Below are 24,886 nucleotides of genomic sequence, written 5' to 3'. Positions count from 1 at the left end.
GTGTTTCACACTCTCTGATGGTGCTGCTTTTGAAAAACCTCAATTGTCTGTAATTATTGGGTTCGGGTAAAGTATGGAATTCTTTTAGGTGTACTTTCCCTGTAGTGTACTACTGTGCTTACTGAGAAACTGCACAGTGAAAGAGATTTACAAAACAACAAAAAAGAAAACCTGCCAGAACACCTTGTATTTGGACAAATCCGATGTATAGTCTGTATATTGTGGTTACAATACCATGATGAAAGTCAAAAAGAGGATAAAGAACAGGCTGTTTGCACTGAGTATTCTGAGACGTCTGAAACATGATAAACAAATATATGGTATATGGTATATGTATATATTCCAGTGCATCAACATTTTATAAAGAAAAGACATGCTTGTAGGTAGTTTCAATGAAGTCATCAAATGACAGGCTTACAATAAAGGTGAATATTACTTATCAATCCTTGTAGCATGAAAACACAGCTCCAAAAGCACTTTGAAACAATTTTCAGTGACGCTAAACGCTGCAGATGTTCGCTTTTCAGTCACCTCACACATACACTTTACCCGATTAAGTCTAATTCAGGACCAATAATGGCAGTAATATGGTGCCTTGCTAGATTACTTTGGCTAGTTTGTGAATACAAGGTATCAATCATCCACCCTGTCCCTCCACCCTGTTTATCTACTGCCGCTGACTACGGCTGATGATTCACGATAATGATAATTTTGGGATTTGTCTAATGCTACTGCTGAGACAAGCAATCTCGGCGGACTGATGCTGCACCCTGTCATTATGTACGAGGCCACCGCAGTTCACATCGGCTGAATCTTCAATGTCAAACCCCTAGGTGTTGTTTTGATTTGGGACAAAACATGTCCTTGATGAGTTATGCCCCGCAGAGGCACCCTTTGGATTTATGGGTCGCGTCCAGCTGCCTGCAACACTGAAAAATGGCAAATCAGCATATAAATGACTGCGTTATTGAGAGTGCTAAGAAAAACATCAACCCACAAGTCCATTATATTAATTGGAATCGCCCTCGCCATGGCAGGCAATGGTTCCAGTCGGACTAGGGTCGAGTGGTGATAAATGAAAGGTCGGAGTATGAATATCGCCTTGGCCAGTGATACAGCAGAACATGTGAACAACTGCTCCCTATTCTTTATACTGACCTTGTAATTAATCAGACAGAGGCAGGGATGGAGGAAAATGTGTAGGAGTTAGGGAGGGGAGGGGAGGGGGGGTGAAGTGGAGGAGTGGGATTTAAGCCCCCTAAGAACAGACTACACAGGGAAATCCTGGGTAAACACCAGCGTCGTCCACAGTGCTTCTAAAATGATGTTGATAAAGAGATGAAATATCACAGTGATCAGGGGTTTATCACTTTAAACCGAGGATGCTATGCGACTTGGGAATTTAGTGCGTGTTTGTTTGTTGTCACAGTTGGTAACTGTGTTTCTAAAGCTTAGAGCAGAGGACAGTGGTGTCAGGCTCTGGGATGAGCAACAGCTGAAATATTTAAGCTTTTCAAACAAACACCCTACGTGTTTTAAGTGTTATTTCCAGCCACAGAATTAAATTTCTTTCTTGCTCACACTTTGGTAATGATTCAAATTCTTCATTAAGCATTCACTGCAGTATCCAGATTAAAAAGAGCATGTTCTTACCACTGTGACAATTCAAATAATCATTCACTGCAGCCCTGGTAATGTGTTTTATGTGACCCTTATTGATTAATATGTACAGTATCTGACAAAGATTGGGGTTTAGGACCGTAGAGAATAGTTTAATATGTTTCTGACTGTGTTACAGTAGCTGACCCACACCTACAGAAAAGTATACAGTCTTCATGGGGTCCGTTCAGAAATAAACCAATGGAAAAAGTTCCAAAATGGACGTAGACAATAAGACACAGTCCAATAATAAGTCCATGAATAACCACCAGTGCTGGCAGCAGCATGATACGCCACCAATTAATAGGCAGACAGGGTCGTAAAGACTTTGAACACTTTGAAGCACCATGTCCACTCAGATCCACTCAGGTGTTAGACATACCGTCACACAAACCCAAGACCCTCGGCAATCAAGGTGCATTCTACTCTACCGGATTTGACTGAAGAATAATAATATTGACCCAACCCAACTTGGGTCCCGGGGTTCTTGGTTACTATGACCTCCGTGCTCTTACAGTACATTATATTCCTTCCTTATTCGAGGTACCAACTTTCTACACAGATTACAGCAGCCTGACATCATTCAAATACATGCTTCTTTGTAACTTTAAAAGAATAGCTCTTTGAGGGGACCACATCCATTTTAATCAGTTTATTCTTCTCAGACCTCTGTACCTGCTGCTAAACGTATACAGAGTGAGATTCCTTTGTTGTGTAATCTCAATAAAGCGAAAATATTATGAGAAAGTTCCAGCGCTGAGCAGCCTTGAGGAAAAATAGCTCATGATGTAAGAGTCCCAATTACACTTACTCATGTGACTCAGAAACATGTAGTTTAATGCAGCATATGGCTCTGTATACTGTAGGCCTAAACATTAAGGATTCTGAAAAAAAACAAACAGAAAAAATAAACTCATAATGTATGCAACACAAACCCCAAGGATTGTTTACTTTGAACCTCACATCTAAGAATTCATTAACTAACAAGGTTAAACATTAAAATGTAGCTGAACATTTGCATATTAAGTTATTTGATTTATTTTTGCAATTATAAAAATTAATGGGATGTTATACTGTGACCTCCAGAATTATGATCAGCATTAGCAAAAAACAAAATTAAAAAATTAAAACTAATGAAAAATAAACGAGATAGGAATTAAACATACAAACTAACTCATTCTTTATGCATTTTATGCTTACTAGTTTTATAGCTGCTCTTAACCAATGGCAGCCATTATTCAAGAGGGCACTGAACAGAGGGAGAGATACAAGTTTATTTAGTGAACGCGAGAGATTTATTTCAGCTCCACAAAAAACAGAAATATGGCACAGCTTTATAGCAGAGCCATAATTCAACCATGAGAAAATACATTCATGCACAATCTGATGCATTACAGGAATTCATAATCAGTTGTGCAACACTGGCCACTGATAAATATGCAGCTCTCTGGGTGCTATTGCGTATATTTCAACAGGGAGATTTGATGAACAGTATAAAGCTTGTGAAGGTGAGTTATTGTGCGAGGCAGTTAGGCAAAATGTCATCCGCTGATTAACTTCAGTGCATTTGATAAAGAAAGTTCTCACATCTATGAGACACACACCGGCATGTATTCACAGGGCAAATTGCCACACTTTTCCTTTACTCACGCCTCCATTCATTAATACATAAATACAGTGCATCACTTTCTGTTGGGGTGAATTCAAAAGGCTCTTCAAAGGAACTAATTCATCTATCAGGTGCATCAATCAGATCCTAGTATTTATAAAACTTCTTTCTACTACATCTCTTAAATTTCATAGATTATCATTCTTCATTTTCACCCACTATACAACTGTAACGCGGTCAATGTTTCACACAAAGTTCCTGCACTGATCTTAAAATCCTCATAATTAAGTCAAATATCACTTCAAAGACAAATCTAATAACCTTAATTAATACAGTACCGCAGCTGTCAAGGTCACATTACAACAGGCTTATTAATTTGACAGACGTTCTTTATTATCTGGACAGAAAATCCTTTTTTACGAAACATCCCACAATAACAACAAAACTCTCTTGTACTAAGGGTCAAAAGTTTTCTAATATGGAGAACTGTTTACAATAAAAAACTTCATGTATCGACAAACTGCCAAGGGTTCTCGCCGCAGTCAGGCAATTTACAATTCACTGCCTCAGTTAGTTGAAGTCCGACATCTCAAAGAGTGAAGCTGTGTCAAAATGAGACTGGGTTTGTTTGTTGCTGAGCCTGAATTATGGTCTTACAGTTTTACAAGTGCGTACTTATATTTAGCATTCGCAGCGTCCTCGTGGGTTTCAAACCCCAAACCACCTGCATGTGCTTTTGTAGGTCGTCGCATTAATTAAACCACCACTTGCATTGAAGAAGCAAAGTCCGTCCTGAGAGATTCTTACAAGTTTATGCATCCACATGGGCGGATGAGCCTTTTGTGTGTGTGTGTGTGTGTGTGTGTGTGTGTGTGTGTGTGTGTCTATGTCCATGCACCCATGGTACTCCATAAGTGTGTGTGGCCATGTGTTGTCCACCCCAGCCAGCCAGAGTAATGGGGCAGCCCCATCTGGACATAACACATGGGCCAGACTGTTCGACCTGTCAGGGGATGAATGTGCTCCTGAGATGGTGTCCGTGTGTGTGTGTGTGTGTGTGTGTGTGTGTGTGTGTGTCTGTGTGTCTGTGTGTGTGTTTGAACTAGAGAAAGAGGCAGTGAGTGGTCAGCCAGGAGGAGAGGCTGAAAACCTGCACCTGTTACTGCTTCCGAGATAGTCCAAAGAGAGCAGTTGGAGGAAAAGAGGAGAGATACATTAGAGAGTGAGGAGATGGTGAGACAGATAAATGGAGAAAAAAGCTGGAGACAGTGACAGCAAAATGAAGAGGTGGAGAGAGAAAGAGGAGGAGGAGGGATGTGTTAACAGGGTTTGTTTGCCTGTCTGTGTACTTGCCTCTATCTCTCTGTTGTGTGCTTTGTGGATCACAACAACATGATCAAGGCCTAACTTTATTATGGTGGCAGCTTTTGGCTGCAGTTGAAAAGACTGATCAATTTGGCTTCTCCCTTCGACATAGCCCTGCCATGCCGCCCATGACTCCGCAAAACATTCAGCTGCTTGGCAGCACAGAGGGGGCTGGCGGGCACCGAAAGAAACGAATTGTAGCTTTGCAAAATGAGGACTGTAGCCCAGTGAATGAGCTCATTTTCTGCCCCTTCGCACTGTCTCATCTGCATTGGCACAATGCGGTGCTGTGATGTACACTCCAACACAGAGATATCCAACTTTTCATCAAAAATTATTACCAATTTCTTCTTATAATATTCATAAATTCATAGACTAGAGTCTATAAAACAGGAGGAGGATTAAATAATCAGCCAGGACTGTTCTCCAATTATGATTTAAATGTTCATGTCTTCTCACTGCACAAGTTATCTCTGCATTTTTGGGGAGTGTGGATTCATTTGAGGATGCAGAGCTCATAAAATTTGGATGGATAGAGAACATCCAGCTCATTTTTCATATGGGGAGTACAGAAGCTGACAAAAATAGCCAGGTGGCACCACCAGTTCAATAGACTTCACAGCCATTACGAAAAGAGCTTCCTGTTAAATGTTGCTTGCACATAAGAGCCATTCACTCTTCCTTACCAAAGGGCCTTTCCAAAGCCAAACACACACACCTGCAGCAACCTGCGACTGAACTCAGTGTCACATGAGATATGCTCTGGTTTTCCTCTGCACCTCATAATCTCCTCCTCACACACAAACTTAAACTTACACATGCACACACACTTTGGCTGACTTCCTCACATCGAACACCCTCCTCGGGCAGAGTGACAAAATGGAGCTGCTCAGGTGGAATGATTTACCTGTTGAACAGGAGGATACGGTTTTGAGAGGCACCGTTTTTCACCAGGGGCTGACACCATCTCCCGAAAAGTCATAAAGAGACAGGGCACCATCCAAATAGCAAGCATAGCTTATTTCTATGACTACGTCCACCTGGACTTTACAATGTTTTGTCTAACACTGCTGGATTAAAGTGTTTGTCATAAATACATGTGTAATGCTGGCTGAGCACCATCATAATCCAGATGGGGAGACACAACTGTTACACTCAAGTTATACCCCATATTTAATGAGGCTTTTCTCTACATGTCTGCTGTCTTTATTTCCAAATGATGCTCAGTCTGGGTTTCTGAACTTTATATTGACCAGGTAACTCTCTGAGAAAGCAACAGGACACAAAATAATAAAATCAATTATAAACTCATTATAAATTTGTGCATGTAAGCAGTGCTCGCAACACTGCTTTATTTTACAGGTCCCTAATTTGATAATAACTTTATTTAATTGAACATTTCCTAGACAGAACTTCCTAGACATGCACTAAAAACGACAGTTTGATCGTTACAGTTTAATTAACTTATTTCAATGAATGGCTTATATAACCTAAATATATTTTTAGTCAGTGCAGCTGAAAACATACAGTAAAATTTGTCTACAGGGAAGCATACAACTCAGCACATTTCTACAAAACTAAGCTTAACTAACTGCCTCAGAGTTATGTCTCTATTTTCCTGATAACTAGTAATTACATAGTTTTTTCAAGGAAATTATTTGAAATTTACGCAGCCATATAAGAAATCGTTATCCAAAAAGCTTTTGTGCAGCAATGCATACAATTTCTAGTTTGATCTGTTACCCAATTTAGTGTTCAATAAGTTTGGAAAACAGGTTCAGTTCTTGTTTTGTTTTTTTCATTTATGTTGAGGCGTTAGCATAACAATAGCTAATGGACCTAATCCATGCTACAACAATAAAAAGGCATTAATACATTTACATATGATTAGTATTCTATCTCAAAGAAAAAAGGTCATGTTCCAATTGCATTTCAAAACTACACACACACACACAAAGGAATGATAGTGTGCCTCAAGCACTTTGTTTATGCTTAAATCCTGTGTATCAACTGAACTGAGTATGTAGATGAGGATCCACAGCGATAAACAATCCACACTCCAGTCCAATTTTTTAAGAGTCCACTCACTAATACAAACTGTAATCAGCACTCATCTGAGTTCATATACAAAAACTGAAGTGCAGTTTTGTCTCTCAAGTTTTCATTTTCCTGTGGCTTGACTTGACTTTGTGCATCAGCATCAGGCTGATCCCTAACTGCGGTCCTGGCCACTGAACTGTATTCACCTCTCCTGTCTCTCACTGAGGCTCAACCTCTCCACTTAACCCTCCTCTTGTGCTCTGGTTTACGTCCACTGAGCAGCCTAAATTGTCTCTCCTCCGACCCTGAACTAACAGCACCAGTAGGTGGTGGAGTCCTTTCCTAACCCCAGTCACAGCCGGAGAAAAGACAGGAAGATAGAGAGAGAGAGAGAGAGAGAGTTCCGGGCACACTGTTGGTGTCACAGAGCTGAGCTACAGGAACGGGCCAGTTGGACTTGCCGAGATGAATTGGCAGTGTCTGATTTGTTACATGATTTGGCTGCCATGGCTGCAACACAGCCTCATTGAAATTCATGTGTGTTTTTTTTAATCCCCGCCTGGAGTCGAGTTCAGAGACTGGATTTTACTCAGTCTATGGATGCTTAGTGCTTATGGATGCTTATGGATGCAAGTAGTCTTATTCAGGATATAGTTGCTGTCAGTTACAAATGTCAGCTGGTAAAGTGTAAAATGAAAGATTTTCAGCTCATTGTCTTGCCTTTTATAATGTTTACTTACTCTGTTTACCAGTGTTTTGCATATATGAATACAGCCCATTTACAAATCTGCTTTGAAAAGTTTGTATTGTTTTTTGCTATTCTATTCATTTCTGGTAGAATCCTCTGACATCTGACTCATCTGCTGAACAGCTGACTTTGACAGTGCAAGAAGCAACTAAATTTCTCTCGTTCTTTTATAAGAACAATACAATTTGCTCTTTAACAAAACAGCTGATGTTCAGCAGATTATATCAAGTCTAATGTCATTGCTTCCCATCAGCACATAAATGACACAACCACGGAAGTGTTTGCCACAAAGACACAAACTGCATCCTTATTGCTTTTATTTTTCCCTGACTGATGAAATCACAGATACTGTGGGCCAAATGGTAATTATAACATACTCCTCTCAAGTCAACCAATACAACAAAAACAGACTCATTTATTTTTTTAATTGGATTCATAAGAAAATAATTGCGTGTCATTCAAACTTTGTTCAAACTTGATTTTTGGAAAAAGTGGCAGCCCTATTACACGCAAACATGCCCAAGGCAGAGGCTCGTGCACATGAGTTAAAACAGTTCAACTTTCGCAAAAAAATGTGTATTTATCCAAGTGAATCTCCTTCCTGAACAGAGACAAGATAGAAAGATAGCTACGGTCTGTATAGTCTGTATAATGGATGTTTGGAGCAAATAAAACACAAACTACACAACAGTCTTTGTGCAAACCCAAAAAAGTAATTTTGCACAACTTACAATAACTCAATTTGAACTTTGCAGTAACGTCTTACGCAAGAGCACAATGGCAGGAAAGAACAAATCTCCTCTAATCTCAAGCCAATGACTGTATATAAAGATGGACAACATCACAGCTCCACAAAATATAAACCAAAATATCTCAATTGCCCCCTGGTGGCTGGCTGCAGTATAGGTCATGAGGGTCATAAGGCGGGACATGGGACAAACTAACAAATTAAAGTACACGTCCAACACATTTTTCCCAAAGATGGTTTCTGTCATTTTAGATAGTTTTTATAATGCTGATGTACAGTGTTCATTTTTCTGATAAATTTGGTTTTAATTAGTTATTTTATGCTTTAAAACAGGAGTGTCATGATTGACAGCTGTGATTGACTCACGACTCAAGTCAAGTGGGTGTATGGGCAAGACCTCGATACCATGGCTCCACTCCCTGATCACTACTGCGCAAGCTGGCTCCAAATGACATCACCCGCAGAAGATGGCAGGGCTCGTATCTGGGATATGCGTAATCCATCATTGGTGTGGGCACACTTGCATGTGTGTTTGTGCGAAATTTGAGCTCCACAACATCGTTGTTCACATTAGTGATGTCCAACAACTTGACTGGTGGTCACTCCAGTCACTCTCTTTCTCTATCTCACACACACACACACAAACACGTAATTTTCAACCTCCAGCACGCTTCATCTGGGTCTGACACCTGTTCCCATGGCAACACTATCAATAGGGGACTGAGCAGGGTCAGCAAGTCCCTCTCTCTCTCTCTATGACTCTCTCTCCTCTCTGCACAGGTCCTGACATTTGGAGCTCTGTCTCACTGTGTACCTGTTCACCCTGAACAATTTTACCTGGTTGTACATTTTCTCATTCTATCGATTTCTCTCGCTCTGTCTCTTGTTGTCTCTTGTCCTATCGGGTCTGTCTCAAGCACACAGACATGCATGCAAACAATCTGAACACACACACGCACGCACACACACACACACACCAGTGCATGAGCACATAAACTTATTAAACTGGACTTATTGTCATCCTACCGAAACCCCAGCTCTCTGTGAAAGGTTGAGGGTTTATCATGAAGGAAGTTGAAAAATAAAGTTTATTTTGATAATTCTGAAGCATGCACTCTGCATATTTTTGCTATTTGCATAATAAATCAACCTTGGTGTCCAAAAGTGCTTTTTATCACCACAATCACCATATATTAATATTAGCAATTTCGCAGTGGAATTAAGCTACACCCGTATACCATGAATTCACTAAATGTCAACTAAGCCATGAGTAATGAATTAAAAGGAACATTCAGGGATTTATTCAACGGGAACCCGACTTATTGAAATGAGTTAGTGGATTAGCAGAGATGGGCATAATTAAGAAATGAATGCAACTGCATAATGGGCTTTTTCTTTGTAGACAATACATAGCTCCTCCACTATAGCCCTTTAATTAAAAAAAAAAGTACAAGACAAGAGTTGGTTGCACTGTTTCTTTTTCTATATGAATGTGCTGTTACTTCTTCCATTGAAATTTTTCAATTGATATTATAATTACAAGATACATTCAGTTTTCTAAATAGCTGTGTCTGGTACAAACTGATGAGGAGTTACAATAGTTTCGGTGCTTGGAAGACAGGATTAACTGAACTTTCATTTCATGGAAAAATACAGATGGATAAAACTGGAGTTAGAGTTGTTTGTCACAACAACAGCAGAGTAAATCAATCCCCATCCACCAATGACAATCAGGACAGGGGAGCCTGCTCCATCTCATGCAATATGCAAAGTGTGTACTATAAATCTGGGGATGGTTAGGGATGTGTCAATAATAGTGTCACTTTTTCCTTAACAAGGAGCTGGTGTTGTGGCCTTAGCTAACCCAGTTTAATCCTACTCCCTGCGGTATACTGCAGAGTTGACCTGAGTCGCACACTTTGTTGGAGAGAATGCCAGTGGCTGTCAGACAGCCACCTGCCCATGTGTCTCTGCCTGGGGAAGGGCTGCCAGGCCAAAACCCACTGATTAGGTTATTTCTGAATCTGATTTTCTCTCCACTTCCACACGGTTTTACTGTTTAAAGAGGAATAAGAGAGGAGCAATTCTGTTACAAGGAGGAATCACAGGAGAAAATGTCCTCTTCAATCTCTTCTCATTTTCTTTCCCTGATTAATTGTTTTCCTTCACAGACAAAAGGGCAACTTCAAAGGTCAAATGAACAAAAGAGTACTTTTATACATACTTACTGTATGTATTTCTGAATGGCAACCAGAGATTTCAGACAGCACACACTCAACACACTATAAAGACAACCATTTGCCTGTATTTGTTAATACTGCACCGTAAATCAGTATGAGAATTCCTTGTTCTCAATGTCATAACAAATGACTTTGTCTTTTGTTATGACATTTTGTAACAGTAGGAACAGTAAGAAATAGCTGTCTGTAAATAATCGCGAGTGCTAGGCTTTACATTTTTTTTTTGTTATTAAATAATATTAAATTAGAAAAACAAACATCCATATCTGATTGCTGAATTACAAACCCTTGGTTTATAGGATTTTGTGACATGGAATAATCTCATTTATTCTAATAAAGGCAAAGAGGTCAGGCTTCCCTTTTTATGTTTTTATTGTGTTACAGACCTCACATATATAAACCAAATTCATGTTTAGTGTGGAAACAATTATTCAATTAGTCAATCTAAATAAAAATTAATTTTGATTGATTAATGAAGTCATTTGCCATAAAAAAAATAAAATACACTTCCATCTTCTCAAACATGAAACGTTGCTGCTCTTCTGTGTTTTTATTTAATCCTGTACAACTTTGGCTTTTAGCGTGCTCTTTCTTGCTCTCTCTGTGTCACCCATTTTCACCCTTCACCAATGCATGGACATTGTGTCACTTGCTTCAGACTCGTGTTTTCCACAAGTGACATGATTAGGTCTGGTCATCTTTATGTTACTCTCTTTGTCAACCTTTACCAAATGACTGAAAGAAATTAAAAAGAATAAAATGAAAATCAACCATTTTTCTTCAAGGATGCCTCCCTAAATCCAGATTCAAATATTTTAGAAATGAAATAATAAGGCAATTAATCGATTAGTTGATTGACCAAAAAAACAGATCGATTTCTGTCGGAAGGAATAAATAAATCCTTTAATTAATCAAATGTACCAGTACAACATCATAAAAACCCAAGTTAAATTCCTACTCAAGTAAGAGTTGACCCTCAGAAAGAGGAAAAATCATGTCGAGTACCACCAGCTGCTTCCATTTTCGGAAACAGAGGAGTGGAGAGCCATTGCAGATGACTTCCAGAAACTGTGTAATTTTCCAAATTGTGTTGGAGCAATTGTTGGGAAACATATCATCATCCAAGCCTGCAGCAAACAGCAGCTCACAGCTCCACAATTACAAAAGGTTTCGTCTCCATTGTCCTACTGGCCACGATGGATGCCAGATAGTGCTTCAGGATGATTTATGTGCGAGCACATGGCAAAAGCAGTGACGGGGGTACGCGTTCTTCATCAGTCTTAGGCCAACTTCGTCATGATACCCTCGACCTCCAATCAGATGCACCTCTTCCAGGAGCTGAAGGAGCCATGCCCTATGTGTTTGTGGGGAGATGCAGCATTTCCCTCGCAAAGGGATATGATAAGGCCATTCCCTGGGCACAATTTACTGTATCGTCTCAGTAGAGGATCTGAAAGTTACTGAAGTTGTGGTGAATATAACATACATGTTGAATAACTTCTACATTCACTTGCACTCTGCTGATAATGACAACCCCAGAAGCACAGCCATCACTGAGCCATCAACTGGAATGCAGGGTATCACCCAGGTTGGCCAAGTCTGCCACCTACATCACTTCCTCTGCTGGTCAAGTCTCCTGGCAACCAGAAGCTCTGCCTTGATGCGCCATCTACCATCCCCCTAATGACCCAATAAATCCTCAACCGACCAACAGTATCAACTCGAAAGCAATTTGTTTTTACAGTTAGATATGTTTGGTCAACAGCAACCCACATACTGACAGGGCAAATATCACTTAATCATGATGAATATGTATCAGGTGATAGGACGTTAATATTTTTTACATAAGACAATGCAACACTAGTATTTACATTTGCAAGGAGTTGTCTGTCAACTCTCCTTCTTGGATTGCCTTTCTCTTGCCGCCTCTTCCATTCTCTCTGCTGGTATTTGGATGCACAGGAGTCTCAACAGCGTTGGGTGCACTAGGTGGAGCACATGCAGGTGTGCCAGATACCCTGGTTGCACATGGTGTTGTTGCAGGTGTAGGAGACACAGAGGATGGATCAGAGGTCCCACCTAGTGGGTCGTCCTCCTAAGAAAATTTAACACACGTGTCAAACACTGAGTAATACTAGTATATTATAATATCAATTTTGTTGATCCCTCACTAGCAAAATTCACGGCAGCTCAAGAGTCAAAAACAGTAATAGTAAGTATGCAAGGTAATCGCACAGTAAAAATATAAAGAAAGATATGTATAAAGGATAAATTCACATTATAAATATGCTGTCTCACTGAAATAGCTGTGACACACATAAATAGAGTGGAACCATAATTCATTTTATGAAATATTTTTCCTTGAGATATTTACTTTTTTGTCTGCATTCCTCTTCTGACTACACAAGGTAAAAAGGGTGTTAACTAACAGCTCATATGTTGCTTAACATTAACCCTTAATGTTAGAAAGCAGCTGAGACAGTTTGTTTAGATATGTATTTTGCAGCTTGTCAAGGCAGACATTGACAGTACTCAGTGAAAGTGAGCTAACATTATCTTAACATATGAATTGTATGTTTAAGGAAAGCAGCTTACCCGAAAAATATCAAGTGCAGCACTAATTTGCCTCCAGGCCTGCTGTTCTTTTCATATCGTGGTAACTCCAGTTAGTGAAGTTGTACAGCTCTGGGTATCCAGCAACAGCCACCGTTAGCTTCTCCTTCATGATTGTTGTTTCCAAGCAACTGTAATTTTGTCGTCACTACCACTCAAGGCCTTCCTCTCAATTCATCAAACTGGACAATGGGGGTGGGGGGGGGCGCAAAGGACATTGGATGCTTTTGTGCTCTGAGTTGAAGTTGAAGTTTGTTTTTTTTTCAGCTTGTGAGTGCTCCTGCAAAAACGCATCCTGTGTGACCCGGACCTACCAGTAAGCATTTTATTGTCATAGCTGGTCAAAGTGGAGTTAGTTTGAACTACCTACTACATTTAGGTGGTCCAATGGTTTCCAATATAGGGGTTGAGCCCCCTCCAAAGGGTTAGAGATGATTAATGTATGCACAAATTTAATTTCCTTTTGCTGGACTTTTCACAGATCTTTGCTTTTTGCGAAATATTGGAAAATCTGACCGCTTTGGTTTTTACATAGTCATCTAAATAAAACAATTGGAGAAGTTTAGAAAGGTCTCTTTAAAGTAACTACAGCTGGCAAATAAATGTAGTGGAAATAACAAGTACAATATTTCCCTCTGATATGTAGTCGAGTACAAGTATAAAGCAAAAGAAAATGGAAACACTTATGCAATGTACATATAAATGTACTTAATTACTTTCTCCCTATGCAATATTAAGTTAATTAATTGATTGAGTGATTTTTCCAGCAAATATTCCAGACATCCTCTAGTTCCTGTATCACAAATGTGAGGACTTGCTGTTTTTATTTGCCATCTGATGAAGTCACTCTGGGGTTTAAGAAACTGTGATAGGCACCGTTCACTATCTCCCATAGACCAAGCAACCAAACAATCAACAGATACATCAATAACGAAAAGAACTGCTAGTTGTAGAACTAAAATATTCAGAAAAATCTGACAGGACCTGAGGGCTTGGGCTTGGGTCAGAACATGTACGCTTTTGGCTGGGCTCAGAAATATGACTGAGAAACATTTAAATTATGAGGTAGACATCAGAGCAGACAAGAGAAGACATTATAGGGGCTTGAATGAAGCTCTTAACACAAGAGGTGTGCTAATTAATGATGCATCATGCCTTGAAGGCTCTCACTGGAACAGCTAAGAAACCTGTCAACCCACTTCAGAGGACTGCCATGTAATGTCATGCTATCTATCCGGCTCTGCAGCACATTTTGATTATCTATCAGTGTGAAGACTCAGTTGTTTCAATGACATGACTGCCCCGCTGCCTGATGTCTGCCAAATGAAAACAGAACAGTGACATCCCCAGAGGAGCTTAATGATCCACAAACACACACATATACACACACATCTACGCATGCATACACAGTGAGGCGCATGCACACGCACACACACACAAACACACGCACGCACACACGCACGCACACACACACACACACACACACACACACACACACACACACACACACACACACACACACACACACACACACACACACACACACACACACACACACACACAGAGACACAGAGACAGCAGCTTATTGATCACTGTCAGATCTGTCTATAGACTGGAAACAAGCCTCTAAGCTACACAAAAATTAGGACACTGATGATTTGTTAGTTAACACAGTCAGAGCTGACACCCACCCCCACAAACACACACACGCACATTCACCGCACTGTCCCTCATTTTGGCACACTTACACACATTCAGAGACAATCACCAATACCCCGAAATTCACTTACTCACACACACACACACAAACACACACACACACACATACATGCAGACACAGTAATTGACTGATATGGAACAGTGAACAAGGAGTTCTTGTCTGGTTTTGAATTATGTCTGGCGCTAGACAATTCTGGACAAGTCTCTGGCAGAAAAGACAGTGTGGGTGTCTGAGAGAGAAAGACAGAGAACAAGGGAAAGAGAGAATTAAGCATGGCAACTAGAAAACATTCAGGCGGAGAGGGGCGAACCGTGTGAACCTTACAACTCCCGCCCCAGGTCTCCATTGTGCCGCACAAGAGCCACACTGGTCGGACAAAGCCATAAAATATGAACACACAAGCGGTGAATGAAGCGATTGGGCTCAGCCAACGTGGAACCAAACAACTTCAGTTGTCTGGACGAGGCATCTCAAGTTTTTGGATGGTAGTTGAATGATCCCGCCTGCTTGTCTGGGCACAGAACTAACTGTGAAACTCAGTGTGAAAGAAGGCGCCAGAGAAGCGCAAAAAGAGAGACAGGGAGGCAAGGAGTTAAACATTCAATGAGAAAAAGAGTGTGTGAGAGAAAGAATGAGGACAGATGCTGCCTCTGTGACTAACACCGGTTGTAACTAACAGCCAAATGGCACAAAGGAACAAGGGAATTACTGTCCACAATCACTAGTATTAACAGCTTGTTTCAGGTTTGTGTATCAGCAGCAAGTGATTAAAACAAGAGGCAATTATCTAAATTGATGAGCTGCAAATGATTTGTAATTTCTAAAAAAAAACAAAAACAAAAAAAAAGCAGGTGTTAGACAACATTGTAATTTTATCTAATCTCTTGGAGCACTTTATTACCTTTTAAGTTTTTTCAGTTTCTTAATTTTACAGTTTGCAATCATCTATTTCCATTGTTTTTCAATCTCTAACATTAATTTTGTTAAAAAGATGTCAGCATTTATACGTGTAATAACTATGTAATGTCATAGGATACACAAGCAGTGAAAACAATGGTTACTGATACTGCATGTACAATAGACATGAAACAATCCAATATATCTGTGGCATTGCTCTTTTTTTCTTCTTCTTTTTTTCTCAATATACGTCCATAAGCTCATTAACACCACCTTTCATATTCCAAATGACTACTTTAAACTGGTTGGTATTAAATATTAAAATAATGATATATAAAGTAATTATATAAAACTCACTACTGGTACAATATGTTTTTCGTACATGTCTCCAATTTTAGTTCACGTTTAAATTATGAAGTCATTTTTGATGATGGATGTTCGCAGTTCAAAACTTTAACACTACATTGTGCGTACATGTGCAGATTTCAAAGGTGATCCCAGGAGGGAAGAGAAGGGAGATGTGTTGGGATAGCGAGAAGTGAAACATATCAAGATAAAAGATGGCCCTAGAGGTGTGAAACGTGGCTTTGAACAGAGAGGATTGGGGGCGAGCACAGGCATGCCAGTTTAAAAGAATTCAGAGCAGAAAAATCACTTCTTTATCCAGGAGTGTTTTGCTGTAATTCCAGGTACATTTGGAATTTGAGAAATGAAGAGTTGCCTATCCCTACACAAGGTGACAAAAACAAACTTTGAAATGAAACATTTGCACCCATGCTTTCAATTGACCAAGTATCATGCAAATAGAAATACATGGTATGAATTCATTTAGTTCTTAATGTATTCCTTTTATATATATTATATACACCAAAGGTAAGTTGAAGCCTCCTTTCTTACCTCTTACTCAAATATGAAGTCTAAACTCTCATTACGTAAACTGTAGGTTTAAGTTACGCTCAAGATCACGTGGAACATTCGAATGGATGATCTCTTTAGGAGTAATGCATTTGACTATGTTGCATCAGCCACAGCAAATCAAATGAATCTAAAGTGTCCCTGAAGAGGAAGTCGAACACAATACTCCCTGATATGGTGATTTACAGGAGAGAGGTTCGGCGATCCTGAAAACACACAGAGCACACGCACGCACACACTCACACGCTCTTGCCTCCTAGATTTTATTTCATTGTCTCCATGCAGCCAAAGCCTCTACACCCCAGTAGCTTTTAATGCTCCGTGATTGCACCTTTGTGCCGTTATATTGAAAATTACCATCAGTTTGGGAAAAAAAAATCACTGACCTTTGTGAATTAGTTTGACTTGAAGTGTAGTGAAGGGCAAAACATGGAGGAGAGAAAACTGCATATGCCTCTGCATGCACACTTATGTGCATATGCATATGTGAGAACAACCTGCGCATATTAAGTATGATCTAAACCCACTAAAAGTAGGTCTTATATGCAAAGAGCTGCATAAGAGACAATGGCAGGGCCACCCGAGTTAACAAAAGGTGAATGTAGAATCTTCCCTGTTCTATTAATGTGTGATTTCACCCAATTTCAAGCATGGCTGGCTAAATAAGATTCCTGCATCCCATTTAAACGTTCCTCCAGAAATAACATTTATCCAATTTGTTTCATGGCTTCCCGCTTCCATGCTCTCGTCTCACACATGCCTGTGGAAGCCAACTGGAGTAGTTTGGCTTGTTGAAAGTAAAGCCAGCCTCTGAAGAAAGGGAATATCTGGTCCACTTTGGGAAACATATTTGTGGGGTAATCCAGCATGACATGCCTGGATAATATAGGAAATGTGATATTTGTGGAATGTATAGACTTGAAATTAAATGTTCTACTAACAATATGTAATACTCAGTTGTGTGTTGTGTAGAATTTACACCAGCGTGACAGAGCAGGGAAGGTTTGCTTTAGGTGATACCATAAGATTTCAGGTAATCGCCATGCTCATGTTTTTAGTCTCCTTTGGCCTGCTGTTCATCCCTCCCTAAGAATAGCACTTTTCTGTGCCAAACACCTTTTTATTTAGCATTTTTTTTCTATCATTACTTCCCTCTGAGTGACCATGGATGGTGCTGCTGGATGCAAAACCACTACTGTTTCCGGGCACGGGGCCTATCTCAGCTGCAACACACAGCAAAATGCAGAATCCATCCAGCTAACAACAGCAACCCTCCCTATTCTGCTACATTCTCTGCACTGCTCATGTTGCTAATTAGAAATGAACTGGGTAATTAACCACCTTGTCTCATTGTTTGAGATGGAATATTTCTCTCTCCCACCATGCATTGCTTTTGTTGTCAACTTACAATGATATCGTTTTTTACTTTTTTTACACACATATATATATATATTTTTTTTTTTTTTTTTTTTTTTTTTTTTGTTCTTGTGTGAATCCCTCACTTCAATTCCAATACGATTTACCAACAACTCAAAACAGGCTATATTCGAGAACCGTCTCAAACTTGGGAAAGATGTACAGTACATGAGGCAGGAAGGAGGAAAAAATGGCAGAGCCTGTTTCTGTGATGGTTCTCTGCCTTATCACACAACACAGCTCTCTCTTTTGACACAACTACTTATCTCTCGTTACTGCAGCACTTTCACTTAGAGCATAATGAAACCAAGAAAAAAACTCAGTGTATTGCTGTTTAAGCAAGCCAAATCTGGTGTTTTCCATTATTGAGTGCATTTGGCATTTATGGGATAACTATAGACAATTATTTAGTGACAGTGCAAACCATTACGTCACAAACTGTCTAAGAGCAACAGGTTAAATTCAATGTTACGAAAGTTACAAGCTTCTGAAAAGCTTCAGGGTCTTGCCTTGTCTTTTGGTACTTTAGAAAAATCTTTCTATAAAGGTCTGATTTGATACAAAGATTAGATTTGATGTGTATTTAAAATGAGTGCTGTTTTCAGTTGATATAGACCAATAAAGGTCATTCAGAGCGTACTCTGCAGCAAGGTTTCTCAGCACAGAAGCACAGAGTGCTGCTGGAATTAAAGGATCACACAATCTTAACCGCTATATAAAGCACCAGTAGTCGTACTTTAGAGCTAAAGAAAAAAAACAGAAATGAAAATTACTTTATGGTTCACTACAATGAAGGGAAAATAACATATCTCCTTTATTAAAGATGGGGGCATGTTTCTAACATCAACTGTAAAAATGTACTGTGCTGTATGAATTTTTAATTTTTTTTTTGTATCACTTGCTACTTTTCATTTTACCTACAACAGATCAAGGCCAAATATTTTAAATTATTTTTATTTTTAATATTTCACTGAAAGTCCAGCAAAGCAGCAGAAAATAAAAATATATCTTATGAAAAAGTAATCATCACAGTACGCTGCCTGTATTTTAGGGTTAGAGATAAAGCCTGCAGTGGTAATAAGGATAGTTTTAATGAGGAATGTCTGAAATTCAGTTGAGAAAGATCAGCTTTGAATTACAGTCTTTTTTAAGCCTGAGGATAGTTAGGTCTCACTTTACTCTCTGAAAGACTTTGATGCATCCTGAGGCTGGTGATTTGGAAGCAGAGGGAAAAATAACTGTAATAGCACCATGAATGATTTTGCAGCAAAAAGGGAAATGTGCCATTTTAAGATTTTAAATGTGCTATCATCAAGAAATATAATTTAGGCTTAACATTTAAAACTCAATATAAAGTACATCCAGAGAGCCATTTGCCATTACAGTGTCAGCACTGCAGTGTTTAGTTGTACATTGGCTGGGCAGACATTACATCTTTTGGTTTTCAGACTGGCCTCACCAGAGAAATGACAGCATTAGTTGTCTGACTGAAACACTTAAAAGCTTAAAAGTGATGTGTGGCAGCGATGCAAATAATAACTGTCTATGTGAATCAAAGTCAGAAGTAGTGTGACCTTGATATATATATTTTAAAAAAAACTCCTACATCCACAAATTTCGTAGAAAGCAGGTCTGCTATGGTGGTCCGGTGAACAAAGCATCTGACTTTGACACCAGAAGCTGTTTATAACATCCGGAACTGTAGCAAACAGTGTTGGAGGGCTTATTGTTGGGCTTGTGGTTTCTAGCTGTGGGTTTCATTTGTGTTAGAGAACTGATTGAACTTTCTCAAAGGAATGATGATAAAATAAAAACTAATCTTAAACTGTAATTAATGAAATTATACAGACACAATAAGGTTTGTGATCAAGTTTATAATTAGGTAAAAAAAAAAAAATATATATATATATATATATATATATATATATATATATATTTCCGCTTTTGCTTTTCATCCAAATTGTAGCAAGCCAGTGAAAAGATTTTTCAATGAGCTGTTCTGATCTGAGTCCAGCAGGCTTGATTAGAACAATGTTCTTTGCCAGTTTTGGCCACTAGAATAAAAAGGCCTTGAAAACTGACTGCAAAGTGCGACAAAAAGAGAAACAGGGAGAAAATGGGAGGAAGTGTGAGGGACAGACAGACGGACAGAGAGAATGAGAAAAGAATAGTTCATTGTGTGTGCTCTCTCTGGGAAGACAGTCTTGTGTAATGAGAAATATTAACAGTCTTTTGGTCTTGTTAAAAAAAAAAAAAATCATCATGCTCACACAAAAGAGTGCCCCTAAAATCCATCCAACCAATGAATGGCCTTTATGAGGCAGGCAGTGCACAGGGAGAATTTGTTCACATACACATTCAATTCAGAGCAAAATGAACTGTTACCCGAAACATACTTCAGTACAACAGTACATCACCTCCTAATAGGTGGGTGTGTAGAATGAATGGCATAGAAAAGACCCCATCTCTTTTTATTCATTTTTTCCCATTTGGGGTTTTTTATGCCTTACTAAAAATGTGTATGAGGTTTTTTGAATCACATTTACAAATTTTCAGTGGCAGATGAAGTATTTCGATTCTTTACTCAGGTAAAAGTAACAATACCATACTGAGGAAATGACTGTACATATCCTGCAATGGCATTGTGACTTGAATATAAGTATGGAAATTAGCTGAATGTATACAAACTATCAAAACTAATCACTGTGCATTCTATTAGTGAATTACAATCACTAAATCTATGACATGTAAGCAGCATTTTAATGTTGGAACTGCCTAGGATGGAAGTCATTTTGACTACTTCTTTATACAGTTGGGTAGTTTCATTTATAAAAGTACTAGCAACCCTACAATGTGCAATGGACTGGGATCAGCTGGATACTAACCTCATTAGGTGGATCTAGTAAAAGTTCAGTTTCAGTAAAGTAGTGATGTTGGATCAGTTCTTCGCATGTGTTGATACTTGGCATCCGTATTCACCAATACATCATATTTTACAAGCAAAACATGCCTTGAAATAAAATCTTAATCTGCAAAGAAACTAGTTACTATAGCTGTCAGACAAATGTTGAAGAGTAAAAATATGTCTCTCTTAAATGTAGTGGAGTGAAAGAATAAGTTGCATAAAAATGGAGTTGTCAAGTGAGGTACAAATACCTCAGAATACCTACAGTAGAGTAAAAATAAAGACCAGCGCTCATAAATATTGCTAATATGATGCTGCTTGTGAATGGTAAACAAGAACCACATGAACAATGTTAACTTTTAGTGAGGTTGTCATTTTAACACCAAAACAAACAAAGAAACATTTCTTTATCCCAAGTTGCATTAAAATATACATAAGCATCTGTTGCATCATCGAGTTCAGTTGCTGGAGACGTCACCCAGTTGAGGAATGGAAACCTTTCACGGTGGTCGTGATTATAATCGTAAGTAGTTGAGTTTGAATGCTACGTTATCAGAGTGAAAGGAATAGGGGGTAAGAATCTTAAACGATTCAAACATTGAGCATTTGGTTGGATAAAGATGATGACTAACTACTCTAGAGAAGTGTTTCAGACTTTTCCAATACTTGTTTTCTATCACAATAGATACAGTAGATAGAGACAACTGTGTGCAACGATCAAAATCTTTTAGTTCTTGCCGAGACTGTGAAAATCCTTCCTGACATGTTTGGGAAGGTCTTTTTTTATTTGACGGATATCTAGATAGATGTGACACTCAACAGAAGAGGTATGTCAGTTGAAACCCTCAAGGTTGAAACTCTGGCAGCACTCTGAAGACTTCTACAAAATCAAAAAAAACTTGAGCTGCATGTGTGATACCAGCAAGTCAGTGTTATCAGCCACAGCCACCATGAACCATATCCACCCAGCTTCAGCTTCCCTTTCAAGCAAACACATTCTAAATATCACAAATTATTATAAATATTATTGTGTGTACATTTGTCACCTGAAAATTTCATGATATATTCTACTTTGTAAGACTTTTATACAAGCCGACTGAATGAGCTAAGCTGTAGTCAGAACATCACAAGGCCTCAAAAGAGCACATCACCTTGACAGATAGATACAGTGAATTTGTAGTACAAAAACATTCAATTGGACTTATAAATCTTTTCTCTTTGAACTACAAAAAGCTGTTGAAAAGACAATTTATATGACAACACCATAATAAAAGCCGCAATTCAAATAAAAAAATTGCACAAGCCTTAAAAGACAACAAAAACTGGACGGCTTTTCGTCACATTTGGTTGCTTCATAGGAAGGGTGGGTGGTAACCTTTAATGCCTCTACTGTTTGTAAGATGTAATTTACCATTTTAAACCACAAAAGCTTTAACATGAGCTGCCACTCTGAGTGACTCTCTAATATTCCTACGTCTTCATAATTAACTGTTTAACAGCCTTTTTTTTTTAACTTGAAACTTGTTTTTTAACTCGCGCAACAGAAGTTCGCCAGTATTCAGCTGTAAGCGTTTGAAATTAAGCAATGATCCATGACAGAGGACAAAGCTTTAATAACTTTGATAGCCACTTTGCTGTTAAATTGTTCGGGTTTGGATGTTGGTTCTCTGCAGAAAAATCCTGCTATGGCAGCCTGTTGGGACATTTCACCTGTAATTTTGGATTTTGGCACAGCCCAAGATTGTGTACTTCAGGGTACTGAATGTTCTCTTGAGGAACAGTGCTGTCAAACAGGAGGAGCCAGTGGTTTGCCTCACTCTAAATCCTGTTTCAAAGTTTTCACTTAATGATATCCGAAAGGAAAAATGGGAGTCTCGTGGATAATTCAACAATCCTGTATGCCCAAGGTCACTAATAGGTGGACCGTCATCCAGGTCCAGACCTAAACATCATCCAATCTGGACCCGGATTTATACTCTGTAAATTATTGAGATTTATTAAAGTTTGACGAGGCATTTCTATTTCTCGACTTGAGTCAGTGAGTGAGACACACACAAGAGAGACGCAATAGTCAAGAAAATAATTAGGGAAAGTGAAGGAAAGATAGCGAAATGGAGGTGTTAAAAGCAATTGATTGTTAAGATGTGTTGAAAATTGTTTTTTATAAATAGGGTTGAGACTGTTAAGATGGGAAATTAAAGTGAAAGTTAAAATTTTTCTTAAGCACTTAATTTTAAGATTTACATTTTTCAAAAGCTCTCTGTTATGTAGGTATTACTTATTACAGCCCTTATTTTCCCTGAAACGAGAACAGATAGAAATATAATTAATAATTAATAATTGAATTATTATTAGAAGAGTTATTATTTATCATCCCTCCAGTTTTCAATGTGTTTTAATGTTAAGTTTTATGCAAACACGTTACATTTGACGTTTTTTCAAAGAACATGATATTGTCTAACATAGCTGCTCTATACCAATCCAAGCCCAGATAGCGCTTCAGTTGCCAGTCACCAACCACTGTCTACGTAGGAAAATGTACTGTCACGTTTACTGGCTCAGTAGCTTTCGCACCACTACTAGGGGTGGGACAAAATATTAGTAGGTACAGATATATTATATTACTTCCAACACTTACGATACATTATTTATACACCGGCGTGTGACGTAGTGACTTGTTGTGACCAACAACAAATACGTGTGAACGTTAACACATTTGCATTTATCGCATTTATGGATGGGGTTGTTCTGATGGATTAAAATACATACAAATAAAATGTCAAAATGAGTCAGCAAATATACTTGGGCGGCCGGCTCGCCCAAGTAAAGTGTATGTGCGGGAAACCCTGATGCACTCTAAGTAGTTTCCTCTGCTAATTTGACTTTCCAGAGTCACTACTTCATGACTCCTAAACCTATCAAATGAATGACGGTAAATTTGTGGTGAAGATAAACAAACTCACATGGGGAATGAACTGTAGCAGACAGGGGGAGAAAATAAATCACAGTGGTACCGTTTTCTTTTAAGTCAAAAGTCTGGTCCAACTTTAGCTTTTAAAACACTTATGGCACAAACATAATCGATAAAAACTACACAATATTAACACTCCAAACACACACACTGCCAGACCAGGCAGTCCGGAGACACTGTCCTGCACACAAACACAACTCAGCGCTGTGTCAACAGCCAGGCTATATTTTGTCCGACGGAGAGAGCTGGTCTTTCACTCTTAAACAGGCACACACACCTGAGCATGAACACACGCAGGCTTCATGATGAGGAGTGGACTGGTCAGCAGTCTACTGCTAATGGACTGAATGTAAATACACCCACACACACACACAAACACCTACACACTGGGCATTTTCTTGTCATTTGAATTACAGCTGAAAGGTGATTGAGACAGAGACTGCAGTCTGCAAGTTTGGATACTGAAATAGTGAATAAATACACGATACCTGCTTTTTTTCCCTTTACACAGATATCGTGATGTATCGTACATGATTGTCTTGCAATGTATTGAGTATTGCAGAATGGCTGTCTCGTGATACCATCATTATCATGGACGATGTATTGTGATAGGATCGAATCGTGAGTTATTCCCACACCTAACCACTGTGGTGCCTGAAAAGGTGCTGGCATTGAAGGCAAAACATCTTCCTAATTCTTCTGCTTTCTAGTGTGTGTGCTTGTAATGCCTGGTGCCCACACAGATGTAAGAGAAAAAACAGTAGCGGGGACAGATAGGCACCCACGCAAGAATATATCTGCATTCCTAAACACACATGAATTCATTTCTTTGCTATATTTCTTAGCTAACCTATAACCTTACTCTCATTGGGGCGTAACCCCACCCACCCCACGCCCCACCCAAACACACACACACACACACACACACACACACACACACACACACACACACACACACAGTGTCATAAAATGCTCAAGTAGTACGGATTGTTTAGTTTTAAATTCTTAGACACAACATTACACCCACACATAATCATAAT

At 39.0% G+C, this 24,886-nt stretch overlaps 1 protein-coding gene across 5 annotated transcripts in view; it reads right to left on the bottom strand.

The window, feature by feature from the left end:
• Nucleotides 1-24,886, bottom strand: part of tnr (tenascin R (restrictin, janusin)) — a 169,360-nt gene that overhangs the window by 132,785 nt on the left and 11,689 nt on the right. The window contains exons 1-2 of one of the 5 annotated variants that reach the window (XM_056390870.1): nucleotides 13,005-13,142; nucleotides 12,281-12,504 (exon numbers count right to left, since the gene is read on the bottom strand). The exons of the other annotated variants lie outside the window; for them this stretch is intronic. The gene's annotated coding sequence lies outside the window, so the exon portion shown is untranslated. Of the gene's footprint in view, nucleotides 1-12,280; nucleotides 12,505-13,004; nucleotides 13,143-24,886 lie in introns of those variants that run through there. 5 annotated transcript variants of the gene reach the window in all.

Source organism: Seriola aureovittata, chromosome 12 (assembly GCF_021018895.1).
Source record: "Seriola aureovittata isolate HTS-2021-v1 ecotype China chromosome 12, ASM2101889v1, whole genome shotgun sequence".
Lineage (NCBI taxonomy): Eukaryota > Metazoa > Chordata > Actinopteri > Carangiformes > Carangidae > Seriola > Seriola aureovittata.
Note: the sequence above shows the minus strand (reverse complement) of the source record. Positions and strands in the feature narration are given on the sequence as shown.